At 40.0% G+C, this 12,886-nt stretch overlaps 1 long non-coding RNA gene across 1 annotated transcript; it reads right to left on the reverse strand.

The window, feature by feature from the left end:
• Positions 1–7,077: 7,077 nt before the first annotated feature.
• On the reverse strand, positions 7,078–11,096 carry LOC118688521 (uncharacterized). Its single transcript, XR_004980477.2, has 2 exons — positions 10,594–11,096; positions 7,078–7,753 (listed from the first exon to the last, which is right to left on the reverse strand). It is a non-coding gene; the product is annotated as an uncharacterized LOC118688521 (long non-coding RNA).
• Between the last annotated feature and the right edge of the window lie 1,790 nt (positions 11,097–12,886).

A 12,886-nucleotide genomic window follows, 5' to 3' on the forward strand; every position in this document is an offset into this window, starting at 1 on the left:
CACCCAGGGGTGTCACTGAGGTTCCAAGAGCACTCCCACAAGCACAGAGGTCAGCAGCAAGGGAACCAGTTGCATCTCACAGCAGGAGATTTCCAGGAAGAAAACAATCATGGGGCATGAAGGCCAAATTCATACTTGAAAAGGGTTTGGTGGGCTTTGGCCTGTTTGGTCCAGGGAAGCCCTGGGGGTCAATTTTGACCTGTTAATCTTCTCTTGGTGTGTGTCAGGTCTTTGGATACCTGGGGACATTTTGAGTCCCCAACCTGTGTCAGGTTCGGCTGTCTGTCTCTGCCCCGACACGGGTAGGGTGGTTCTTGGGTGGCCCGCGTTTCAAAGGATGAGTCTGGACTCTTCAGCTTTTCGGTCTTCAGATTGTTTATTGTTTCTTATCTACAAAATTTTCTGGCTGCCCAACAGAGGTCTGATCTGCAAGGCAACCACAGGCACTCTCTGACCACCCACGGGCGGTCATGTCTTTTTATACTAAAATCTACGTACATGATATTTACCTTTATTTTCTAATACTTTTCATCCTTGTTAGTAAGTGCACCTTCACCATAAACCAATCTCCAAGTGCCAACATCACCACAGGAGATGGAGGACAAGAAGAAGAAAGAAGAAGGACGAGACACGCCCTGATCTCTCCATCTTGTCTCTATAACCCCCCTGTACCAAAAGCCTTAAAGTTTATATTTCACCCTCTAAATGTGTCCTTTTTTCACCCTTCACTCTAAAGTGATTCTCATGTCTTCAAATTCTTGTCACTTCTGTGGATGGATCAAAATCAAGCCACCAAACACTCTTGGCAACATTCTAGGATCTCCGAGACCCCCAAAGGTTCTCCTGGCATCTCTGGACATCGGGAACGATGTGCTGAGATCCCACAAACCTGATGTAGAGATGGAAAGCAGGGCTGTCCTTTGCCATGATGCACTGTGGCACCTGGGACATCACAGCAGCAGTGTCACAATGGGGGCATCTATAAACAGCAGCAGCAGGTAACGCTGCCCCAGTGCAGCCTTGGCCAGTGGCAAGGGTGCACGCAGACAGGAGGCTGTGCTGATCACTGACCGAGGCCCACAGCAGAAACGAGAGTTCTTGCGGATCCACTTCTCACAGAGCATCCAGAGGCCAGTCGCTGGTGGGAGCGCCTTTGGCAGGGCACGGTGCTGCTGCTGCTGCTGCTGCTGCTGGGGCAGCGGCACAGGCCTCGCAGCCTGCCAGCTGCCTGTGGCCTCTGTGCTGCCCTCAGATCCCTGGGGCTCCTGTCCCCACTTCCCCCAGTACTGCCTCCCTCGCTCCCACCCTTCCATACCCACTGACTCCCTTTCCCAAATTCTGAGGCCATGTTTTCCACCATGTTCCTGCTGTTGCTGGTGCAAGGCCTCTTCCAGTACCCACAGCAGGTCGGCGATGGACTGGATGAGGCTGCGCTGGAGCACATGCAGCAGCGTGCTGAGTATCTCAACCAGCAGATGACTCGGCTGATGCAGGAGCTGGAGCAGATGAGCCTGGAGCAGAGCAGTGATGCCTGGGGATCCCTGCTTGGGTGGCAATTCTGGGCTGTTCTTGGAGTCCTTGTCGTCCTCTTGCACCGTGGTTAGGAGTCATGAAAATGAGATGGAATCCAGACAGCAGTGTCTAGAAGGAGAGCTCCATCAGCATCTTGGTGGAGGAGGAAGAAGGGGACAATGTTGTGGCAAGGGAAGAAATAGAAAGCCACAGTCTAAATGTGGAAGAAGACGAGGTTGGAAATGAAGAAGACCATGACCACAGATGACTCGGCTGATGCAGAAGACCATGACCACAGATGACTCGGCTGATGCAGGAGCTGGAGCAGATGAGCCTGGAGCAGAGCAGTGATGCCTGGGGATCCCTGCTTGGGTGACAATTCTGGGCTGTTCTTGGAATCCTTGTCATCCTCTTGCACCGTGGTTAGGAGTCATGAAAATGAGATGGAATCCAGACAGCAGTGTCTAGAAGGAGAGCTCCATCAGCATCTTGGTGGAGGAGGAAGAAGGGGGCAATGTTGTGGCAAGGGAAGAAATAGAAAGCAACAATCTAAATGTGGAAGAAGACGAGGTTGGAACTGAAGAAGACCATGACCACAGGTTGTGCCCAGAGCTGTGCTTGTGGGGCCTCTTGACAAAGACTGTACATATATACATCCCATCGTGCATTTAATGTACACATATATACCTTAATTTAGTGCATTTCTACAGATATTAAGACCCTTATTTAGTGCATTTACTATATAGAGTAAGACCCTTAGTTATTGCATTTTCTATATATTATTTAGACCCATTAACTAATCCATTGAGTAATGCTAAACCTTTCTTGCTATTCCTTCAATAACCTGGACTGTTCTAGTATCCTGATTATGCAAGCTCTTCTTGAACTCTACCAATCCTGTAGGATAGATGAGTTGCACGAGTTGTGAATTTGTCACTGGCTGAGAGTGGGGACTGTTAGAAAAACCCCCTTTTTAATAAAGGCACGCTGTACTCTCTGTGCAGTGCTCCTCTCAATTGCCTCCCTGGTGTGGCAGCCACTGAAGACCATGGTGGCTACAAAGATGACTCTTCCCTGTGCTGCTCTTGCACTCTCAGGCCATGCTGGCCATTTCACATGGGCTCTGAAAGTCCCTGGCAGCTCTGGCTGGTCAGGGAGGAAGCAAGAGGCACCGCTGCTGTGCCTGCTTGTGTCCATCCCAGATGTTCTCCATGGCTTTGGCACCGCAGAAATGCACTTATCGCACATGTAGAGCTTTGTTCTTTTCTGCCAGTGGGAGTCGCCCTGTGGAAATCAGACACCTTATCTGCTCATCACCCCTGGGCAAGTTCTCTTTGCAATCGAGGTCATCTTGCAGTGGCACAGCAGGAACAGAGATCTGTGTCACCATGAAGATATTCACTATTATGCACCCAGTGGTTTCACAAGTGACTCCAAAACCTAGTAAAGTGCAAAGACTTCTAAAATGAGATGGGAAAATCCTGTGTGGTCTTTCAAGACTCTCATTTGAAAAACCCCAACATATCTGGATAGTGATTTTATGGACAGAAATGTCTTTATTTTAAATAACACTTTTCATGGGGTAGAGTTCTATGCATGATTATTATTAACAAGATTTATTTAGGAGTTGTGGGTCTAGATATACATTTTAAAACCCTTTGGTCAACTGCAATCTGTGCAAGAGGCAATTGCAACAGCAGTTTTTCAATAATTCATTAAAAAGAGCTAGAGGATGAGCTGGTTATTAAAAGACGCTGCCTTTGTGCATAGCTTACTGTGGTAAGGCATGGATTCTGTCTGTCTTTTCCAGAAAGAAAATGCTTAAAACAATCATTATACCTAAGAAGTGAATATTAAATGTTTAATTTCTTTCTTTAGATCATGTCACAATTATTTTTTGTGCTGAGGTTTGGGTCCATGACAAGATTTATAGTCTGGAGGAATACACAGTTCCTCAGGACACAAAAGTTAGTGACTTTTTAAATTTCCTTGTATACAATCATGAGTTTTCTAGTGACCTTTCCATTGCTTAAGCCTTATGCAGGTTGCAACCATTTAACTTTTTTTCTGCTCCATCAGCAGGCATATACATTATAGAAAAATGCTTTTCACTGTCCCATTTCCCAGTTTAGAAAAATAAGACGTACATTCAATGCTTAGTTCTGAGACAGTCTAACTCCTCCAGTCTCTAGTTTTTAAAGAGTCAGAAAACCAATGAAACTCATATCTCACAGCATCTTTTTGGCATGTTGAACTGAACTGAAGCACTGTTGATCAGCTCCTGTTATTAGATATTGATTCCCCTGCAAAAGTGACAAATTTCCTTCAAAAAGCTGGGTAATTCAATGTACTCACCTCACACTGCACACATGTTTTCCATTAAGAACCATCAGGAACTAGCACACATGTATTTAGGGAACAAGTTCTGTTTCTTTGTGCATGTGTGTTCCATAAAATAAATTTTTTCCGTACCATGAAATTGAACAACCTTATGTCCACTGCTGACAATGGAATATAGCCATTGACTTCAACGTGCTTTATATCAGGCCCTCTGTACTTACTTCTAGCTGTTCCAAGCACACATTTCCCAGGGCCTAATGTGGGGTTAGTCACTTGAAATCATTCTGTACCTTAATAGCACTCCATTATGGATGATAAAACTTCTTTCACAATAAAATCTTTTAAATACTGCTTTTGTTCGGGGAAACAAGCTCATGATTAATTTGCTATGTGTATTTAAGAACTGCACCCTTCTCTAGAGAAGGTTAATGGTGAATTTTCTGCAACTTATACCTTCAATTTAATCACCAAGTTAATTCAATGTAAGAACATCAATGGTTTATTTGGCAAAAATACTTGCATGAAACATTATGAAAAAGGTTCAAGAGTGTAAATCTATATAGTGCCCTTTTAAAGTCATGATTACCACACATTTATGAGAGTATAACAAAAAGGAATTAGATTACTTAAAACCAGAGGAGGAATGCTGTTACCACAAGAAAAACAGTAGAATTCCCCAAGTTGAACATTCTCTTGCTTCCTTATATGTCTGGATCCACAATAAGCCTTTCTCCAGGCCACTTTTCATGTGTTTCTTTGTTAAAGAAAGTTCACACACGGGGAAAAATCAAGCAACATTTGACCTATACAATTTTAAATTAAAGTACTTTAATGTTTTACTACTATCCAGATTTCCAGAAAGAGAGTGGCTTTTCTCTTATCTGTCATTTTGTAAACATTAAAGTCATCCAAACTTCATTGCTGTTGCTGTTGTTTTCCGTGCTGATTTTATCAGATTGAAATCCTAGGTTTCTTCCCTTTATCAGTCACTCATGATTTTTGTTTAAATTTTTGAAATTTTTGTCTTGAGAGATTGAAGATATAGCACTGTTTTTCTCCCACATCCCTTAGCTTTCCATCCATATTTCTGCTACTTTGTACCTACCAGCGCTGCAGTCATTTAATTATCTGGTTTCAAAACTCTTATATGTTGTCTGTGGTTCATTCAGATACGTACGGATCTCAAGGGCAGAAAGGATCACAGTGAACATCCATCACAGTCTAGCTCAGTCCATAGGACTGCTCTTCATCAGACTCTGCTTAAATTGAATGGTTATGCTTGAACTAGCCTGGGGCTTTTAGGAAAAGCAAACAAACAGCTATATCAGTTTAAAAGTTACCCACACCAGGGAAGCCAAACCAACCTTCATTATATAGTTTCTGGCCTCTGGTTTTTAAAAGCACTCTGCTTTCAGAATGATTTTTTTCACTTCATCTATCATATTTCAATTCTCCAAAAGCTCATTATAAATAATATTACTAAAACAACTGTAATGTAACTGTAAAAAAAAGGACTCTATTTTCTGTTAAACAAGACAGCCTGTCAGAGAAGGAGATAACTAGTTAAATGCCACCGATGAAAGATTTAATTTGTGATGACTACAGTTCTCTGTCATACACCTGGGGGAATTCCAAAGTGATTAACTCCTTTTCATGATTGCAAGGCAATGTGCTTCCTCCCCAGGCTATTCCCACTGTGCAGCACATTGACTCAAGTTCCACTCACTTCTGGCACGGAGGCAACAGTCTTTATTATTGAGAAAGCATCACCCCTCTTCTGAAAGCAGTTCCTTCAGCAATTAGTCCCAGAGGAAGCAGAGTTGTGGCCATGCTTTACACAGTGATCAAACCAAGCTATGGCAGATTTCTAGAGAATGTCTCAATACTCATGTTGCTCATGTCCCTCATGTCCTGCTCATTCTTGGCTCATTAAAGAACAGAACTTCTGATTTCTGGAGAAGGTCTTCTCTCTTGTCAATACTTTCTCCAGAATATCCGGAGTAAGAAGTCTGAAACTTCAGTAACTTCACATAATATATCAAACTGGAATCCAACTTTTTTATCTATAGATTCTTATAACTTTATTTTGAGCAACTGGCAAGTGTCTCTATTTTAGTACAGGAAAAAGAGAGGAAATTACATTTTCTTATTTTATGAGACATTGCAATCCTTTAGTCAAAACAATTCAGATCACCACAGAAACTAGATAACGTGAATACATGGGCTCAAAATAAAGGTGAATCTATCACACTTAAAAAAAAAGTATTAAGAATTTACTCGGGGATAAACAATTAAAAGAAAAATGAAGTATTGTTAGGATTACTAGAATGAGTTGCAAATTTGAAATAAACTTTTTTCCTTTAATTATTTGGGCACAAGATTTCAAAGAGTTAAGGTTCATTTTCTTCCTGTCTTAGACTGAAGGCAGGTGAGGTTCAAGAGTTATTTTAAGTAGAGTGCAGTCTAAAATTTCTAAAAAAGACAAGTGACAAGCCATGTTCTTTAACATCTGTTCATGCATATGGAATAAAGAGACTTATTCTTTTAAAAATACCAAGGATTCCTTCCTTCTTTTCCTACACCTCCATTTCCCCTAGCTCTCAACTTCTGGTGTTGTACTCTCTGTTCAGGGAGAGCTGATGGAAGCCGAATAGCCAACAGCTTTGTTACTCTCTGTGGTGTGTTTAAATTCTTCTCTCAAGCTACAGCAATAGTTTATGATGTGTCTGACATCTCATCAGAATTGTAATGCTTAATTACCAGACACTGCAGAGACACAAAACTTAGAGGCAGCCTCTTTGCAACAGAGGAGTGGAGGCTCATCTGTAGATGAATGGGGGTGAGGATGATAAATGGCATAAAATTACTATTGTATTCTGAGTGAAACAAGGCTGAATGCTCCATATCTGGCGCATAGGAAGATTTTTTTTTTTTTAATGCTATGCAGCATTTATTTTGCTTGGCTGGGGCATTCCAACATTATAAATTCCCTTTATGTATTAACCACTGCCCTCCTGGCAGGGACTTGAGCCAGCTGTTAATGGTTTTGTTGCTGGGGAAAAAAAATAAATTTAAAAAATGGTGTGTCCTTGACATGTCACTGGTATAAATAAATATTTTCAGAGAAGGATGGGAGCTTAGATGCTATAATTTTTACTTGACAGATTAGGACAACCGGGTTGAGAGTATCTGACAGCAAGATACAGTCTGATTTATAAGACTGAGTAGGGAAGCATGACAGACATATGTATTTATTAAAGATACGCTTACAAAATGTTCCAGTTTAATTTGACAACTCTGCCAGCTAAGGCCTCAGGAAGTGCAAGGATATTACTCTCTACATACCATCATTACACTATGGTTTCAGCAGAAGTTAAAAATCAGAAAGAGTTTTAATAAATTGTATGTACACCCATTAATAGATATAAAACAATGTATCTTTTAGCAAAATAAATTACAAAAGCTGAATTATTCCACATAGTCAATGTAGAAAAAATGAATATGTATAATACATAAATATACAGCACTGCACAGTATTATGACTATAATATTCAAGTATATATCAGGAGAAATACTGTCATGGCAACATACTAGCATAGAAATATTCTTTTTTAATTTATAAATTCAAACTGAGGACAGCATGTACAAGATGCTTTTTTTCCCCCTAGAAATGTATGAGAAAAATGCAGACATTCTTCTACCACTGAAACAATAGTCTAGTGTGTTTTACTTCTGCAAGTCAGCTTTCTCACCACTGTCACTGCAGCTCACCTCATATTTATCTATCAGTCAAGATTTCAGGGAACTCAAACAATCTATACTTTACGTTTTTCTTGCTCCATAACAATTGCTTCTTTCAAACACAGGTTTCCAGCATTTCTTGTTTGATATACCCAATCTCCTAGGAGAGAAAGTAAACAAAATTAACAGCCTATCTATTCACCATTGACTCCTTCTTCCAGCATTTTTGGTAACTTCAAATAAGTGAAATCATACCCCTAATATTTCTACCTGCAGTGCTGGAACTACAAGGAATCCACATGCCTTCTTTTTGGGACAGCAACATAACCACACTGGCATCAAGGAACCAACTGACAGGCACAGCATTGTAGTTTAGATGTATGTAAAATCAATGCACGAGTAAATCACACACCTAGAGAGAAAAACTTCCTCCTAATTTTAAAGAACTTATGAGTTCTGCCTCATTCTTTAGGAAACTTTCATCAAGAGAAACCTTTATCAAGAAAGACAGTGACTTTCCTACATTCTTACTAAACTCCTACTAAGCCTTCAGGCCCTTCTTGAAGTATAAAATTTTCTTGGGGGAGTGGAGAGAAGCATCACGATTCAAGTTTTAAATTTTTAAGCAACAAAAGTGAAGAAGAAAAGCTATTTCACAAAGTTTTAATGTTCTCTCTCCCTTGTCCTTCCTGTTGAAATTCAAATTATCAATCAATTCTTTTTGGAACCTTAGCATGCTGGTATCTACAGGCAACATATTTCTAATGAAATCAGTACTGTAGTAAGGCCAGTTTAATCTCCATGCACATAAGTAGAGTTCATACACACAAACAATATTAGATGTGTCCAGAAATCTCAGTAAACTTAGGTTAGACCAGACCTTAGTACTGTTGAACAAGTTTTACATTCCCTTTCCAAAAAAAAAAAAAAAAAAAAAAAAAAAGTGAAAAAATAACTCAAGGTTAAAAGGCAATGAACTAGCATTTTGAGAAAACTCTTGAAAACTTTCACTCCCATATCTAGCACAGGACTGCAAATGAGGCAAGAGGGAAGGGAAGGAGGCAGGCCAGTTGACAAGACAAAACCCAAATAAATTGCAAAGACTCGCTATTTTATGTAGTGAAATTGTTAAACAAATCAAAGTAGTTGAATATAAATCAGTCTTAATAACTATTTTAAACACATAAATCTAATTATATTATCTCCCAATAAAAAGTGATAGCCTTGTTCTATTTTTCTGCAATCCAACTTTTTACACCTGCTTACATTTTCCACTTGGAGATGTGGCTATAAGTCTTGATTTACCCTGGGAAAATCCTTCACACTTTTGCTTCTCATCTTTCTTACTGACAGCCAAGTACTAAGTCTAAGCTTAAAGAACTGCTGTGCATCAATAGACCATAAATTAGTCACTCTGATAAACAAGAGGAGAAAGCATTGCACAAGAAACTGATACATCAAACAAAGAAAAAATGACAAGAAGTAAAGGAATGCAAAGACAACTTTTTTTTCCTACAATCAATTTCTTTTTTTCCCCCAAAGGACAGCAGAAATTTGTGGCCTACAGTTGTTAAAATTCATTGCTAATAAGTAGGATCACTCACCTACAGCAAGCTTTTGCTGAATTTTAAATCCTTTAAAGAAAATAATAAATCTTTATATGCTGTTATATACCTGAGATCTGGTGTGTTTACAATGTATCAGGATAGCTCAAATACATGTTACTATGCTAATAAAGATGTTAATGTAGCTTAAGGCACATATGTGCCATGAATAAAATTTGCCATTCCACTTGTGTAGTGTGAGAGAAAAGAACAAAAAAACCTCTGTCCAGTTTGCAGCCATATACAACAAAAATATGTGCAGATTTTCAGCAAAGTGATTACCACTCAAAAGTATTTCAGAAATAGGAAAAAGTTTAATTGACTGAAAACACTTCTGACTACGTGGTTTATTTTTGAGAAGCTTATTTCTTCATTGTAAATGTCAATGATAATTTTTGATGCATTAAGAACTTTTATCTCAGCTGATGACACTATAGATCATAGTTACAAACTGAAAAGAAAGAAAAAAATTAAAAATCTTAAAAGAAAATTAAATTAAACTTTAGTCTGGAGTGCTAATCCAGGCCCAGACAGTATTTCAATAGATTTCCTCAGCTTCAAATCCCCAAAATATTTAATAGGAACTTTTGGGATTTGTTAAAAAGATGCAGGCTACAACATGTAGTTAAGCCTTCTGTTGAGCAACCATCTTCATCATTGAGTTCTCCCAATTTCCTTTTATTTCTTTTTGTGGATTTGCACCTCAACAAAATATTACTTTGTTTTCAGATAGAGGGAGAAAAGTCCCCATGTCTATTGCAGGTAAAAATTGATAGAAGGATCTGACCCCAGACCCAACCCATATATAGTGTTCTTAGACCTCACATCATCATCTCTTCAAATTTGGATGAAAACCACACAAATTAAAATTTCTATGGAAATACATTTGCAAACTTAAGTAGAAAGCAGCTTGTGCCATTCTTTAATCGCTTCACAGTCTGTATGTTATTACTGCTATTGAAATTGATGGCAAGAATACAACACCAAGTCTCTGCACATGATTAACTTTTTATTCTTCCTGTAACTTGCTATAAACCTCAAATGAACTCTCAGGTTGGCAAGAGTACGTTAACAGCTAGATGCCAAACTGTAAGAGACATTTTTTCCAAACAGCATCACCTTCCCTGGAAGTGTTTCCCTTTCCCTCTCCTCTCCATTTTTTCCTCCATCTCCCGATAGCTATTATAGTTGGTTGCATATTTCATTTGTATTTGGGACTTAAATCCTTCAAAAAGTCTTGATCCTAGACATAAAACACTCCATGAAGAGATTTTTCCTCCTTTCAGCTGCAGCCTTGCTATTTTTTTTTTTTTTTTTTTGCTGAGAAATGCTGCAAAAAGAGACACCAATTATTCCAACTGGCCCGAAAGCAAAGGGCCAGACTGGGCTCACTCACCCATTTTCCATAGATCCCAGAAGAGGAATTGATGTTGCAGCATTACTATACAACTTCAGCCGTTGTTTTCTTTAGTGTATTTAGCAAGTGATACCAGATATTCAGTGCCCAAGGAATCAGCTTGGTTGCTGCACGGTCCTGCAGGAACCACTTCAGCTCCCAGGCTCAAAAGTCACATGTGTCAGCCAGAACAGGATCCCTCTTCAGATCTTGTGAACATACTCAATGGAAGGTGCAAAGGTCATTGCTAAAGGCCTTATTTTGCAGAAAGACCAAAAAGACTTAAAAATACCCTCAAGGGCTTGGCTTAGTACAGGACTCAGAGATGAAAGCCTGACAGGATTTCCCACAAAATTTCTTTGGAAAAAGGAACAAGGTTTGGCCAAATCATCTCCTTTTTAACATGCCTTCACTTGTTGAAAATCGTAGAATCACAGAATGATTTGGGTTGGAAAGGACTCAAAGATCATCTAATTCCAAACCAGCTGAGGACAGGGCCACCTTCCACTACTCCAGGTTGCTCAGAGCCCCATCCTGTCCAGGAAGACTTCCAGGGATGGGACATCCACAGTTTCTCTGGATGCCAGGGCCTCATCATGCCTCCTAATATCTAATCCAAACCTACTCTCTGCCAGTTTGAGGCCAGTCCCCCTTGTTCTGTCAGTCCAAGCCCTTGTAAATAGTCTCTTTCTGTTTTTTTTGTGGGCCCTTTCAGGAAGGCTGCAATCAGGTCACTGGGAAGACTTCTCTTTTCCAAGCTGAATAATCTGAAATCTCTCAGCTGTTCCTTATAGGAGAGCTGCTCCATCCCTCTGATCATCTTAGCAGCCTCAGTCCAACAGGTCCCTGTCCTTCCTGTGCTGGGGACTCCAGGCTGGATGCAGCAATCCAGGTGGGGGTCTCATTCTCATTACATCCAGTAGTTGAAAAATGAATGCCCTTGCATGTCAGTAATGTGGAATCTCAATTGCATACTGAAGCAGCGAGACTTTTCAATTCTATGCTGATAAATTTGTTCCTTTGAAAATGTGGAACATATTTCAAAAATATCAATGTGATGCCTCAGTGAACATCCCTTTATTGAAAAGCCACAGTAATGATACAACTCTGGTCACAAACAAATGGCCTGACAAAGTCCAGATACAGACAGTCAAGGTCCTCTTCTGCCTTCACAATCACAAGACTGATTACAGTGGAAGTGGCTCCCCCATGCACCTCAGGGAGTAATTGGCCTTTAGTTTCCAACACCTTTTGGTCCATGTTGTTTGGATGATGAAAGCTTTCCTCTTTTGCTGCTATCAGCACCATTTTCTATCTTGTGAACATCATGGCATTTTGCTCTGAAGGGGGAAATCTCTATCTGCATTACTAGAAATGAGAAGAGAAAAACAAAAATATTGAATGACAAACTGACATGCTCAAAGCTATTGGCAGCTACAAATAATATTAAGTGTCAGACATCCAGTCCACCATGCTCTATCTATTCAATCTAACGCAAGAGCTGCTAGATTCCTTGGAGATTGTACACTAATAAAACAGAAAGAAAGAAAGAAAAGAAAGCACTGTGAAACAAATAATAAATTATACAATGTTAAAACAGGGATTGAAATGATTGGTGAAAAGAGGAGTCTGGGCAGCAACACAAAAACAAACAGGTACCAGAAAGTAAGAGAAGAAACATCAAGATAACACCATGAGGCAGCCATCAGGACTTAAATTTGTTTTGCAAAACCAATCTCATATAAATCAAGAGGAGACATATCAGAATTTAGGTGAGGTTTGAGAGTCAGATTGAATTTACAGGAACTAAAGATAGAAAAGTTATTAAAGTTGTGTAATTGTTAAGTTGTTATACCTTTGTTTGGCATTCTGGAGGAAAACTGAATGGAAAGATCTTGCCTTTACAGCTCTCTGTTATCATTTGGCTAGTGGTTTTTTCTCTGGAGTTTTGCATGTGCAAATAGTATAACCAACTACTAAATCTGAGCCACAACTTCATTTTCTACTTTCTCTGGAGTCCAAAAACCAGGACCAGAATATTTTCCTCTGTGATGTTGTTCCACAACCCTAGGCCAGAAGGCTGGCCAATACTTTTAGCACCTCTGAAGACCCCCTGTTGTTTGACCAAAGGGCTTGGAAGGCATTTCTGACAGCTGGGGTTGAGCTTAGCAGCCTGCAGAGATATCTACTGGCATCCCACTCGTGCCATCCCAGCAGTGCTGGGGGCTATGGCAAACCCTTCACTCCCAGGGAGTGGTGGCTGTGCCCTCTCTCTGCTGACCTTCAGGGCCAG

Source organism: Molothrus ater, chromosome 2 (genome assembly GCF_012460135.2).
Source record: "Molothrus ater isolate BHLD 08-10-18 breed brown headed cowbird chromosome 2, BPBGC_Mater_1.1, whole genome shotgun sequence".
Classification (NCBI taxonomy): domain Eukaryota; kingdom Metazoa; phylum Chordata; class Aves; order Passeriformes; family Icteridae; genus Molothrus; species Molothrus ater.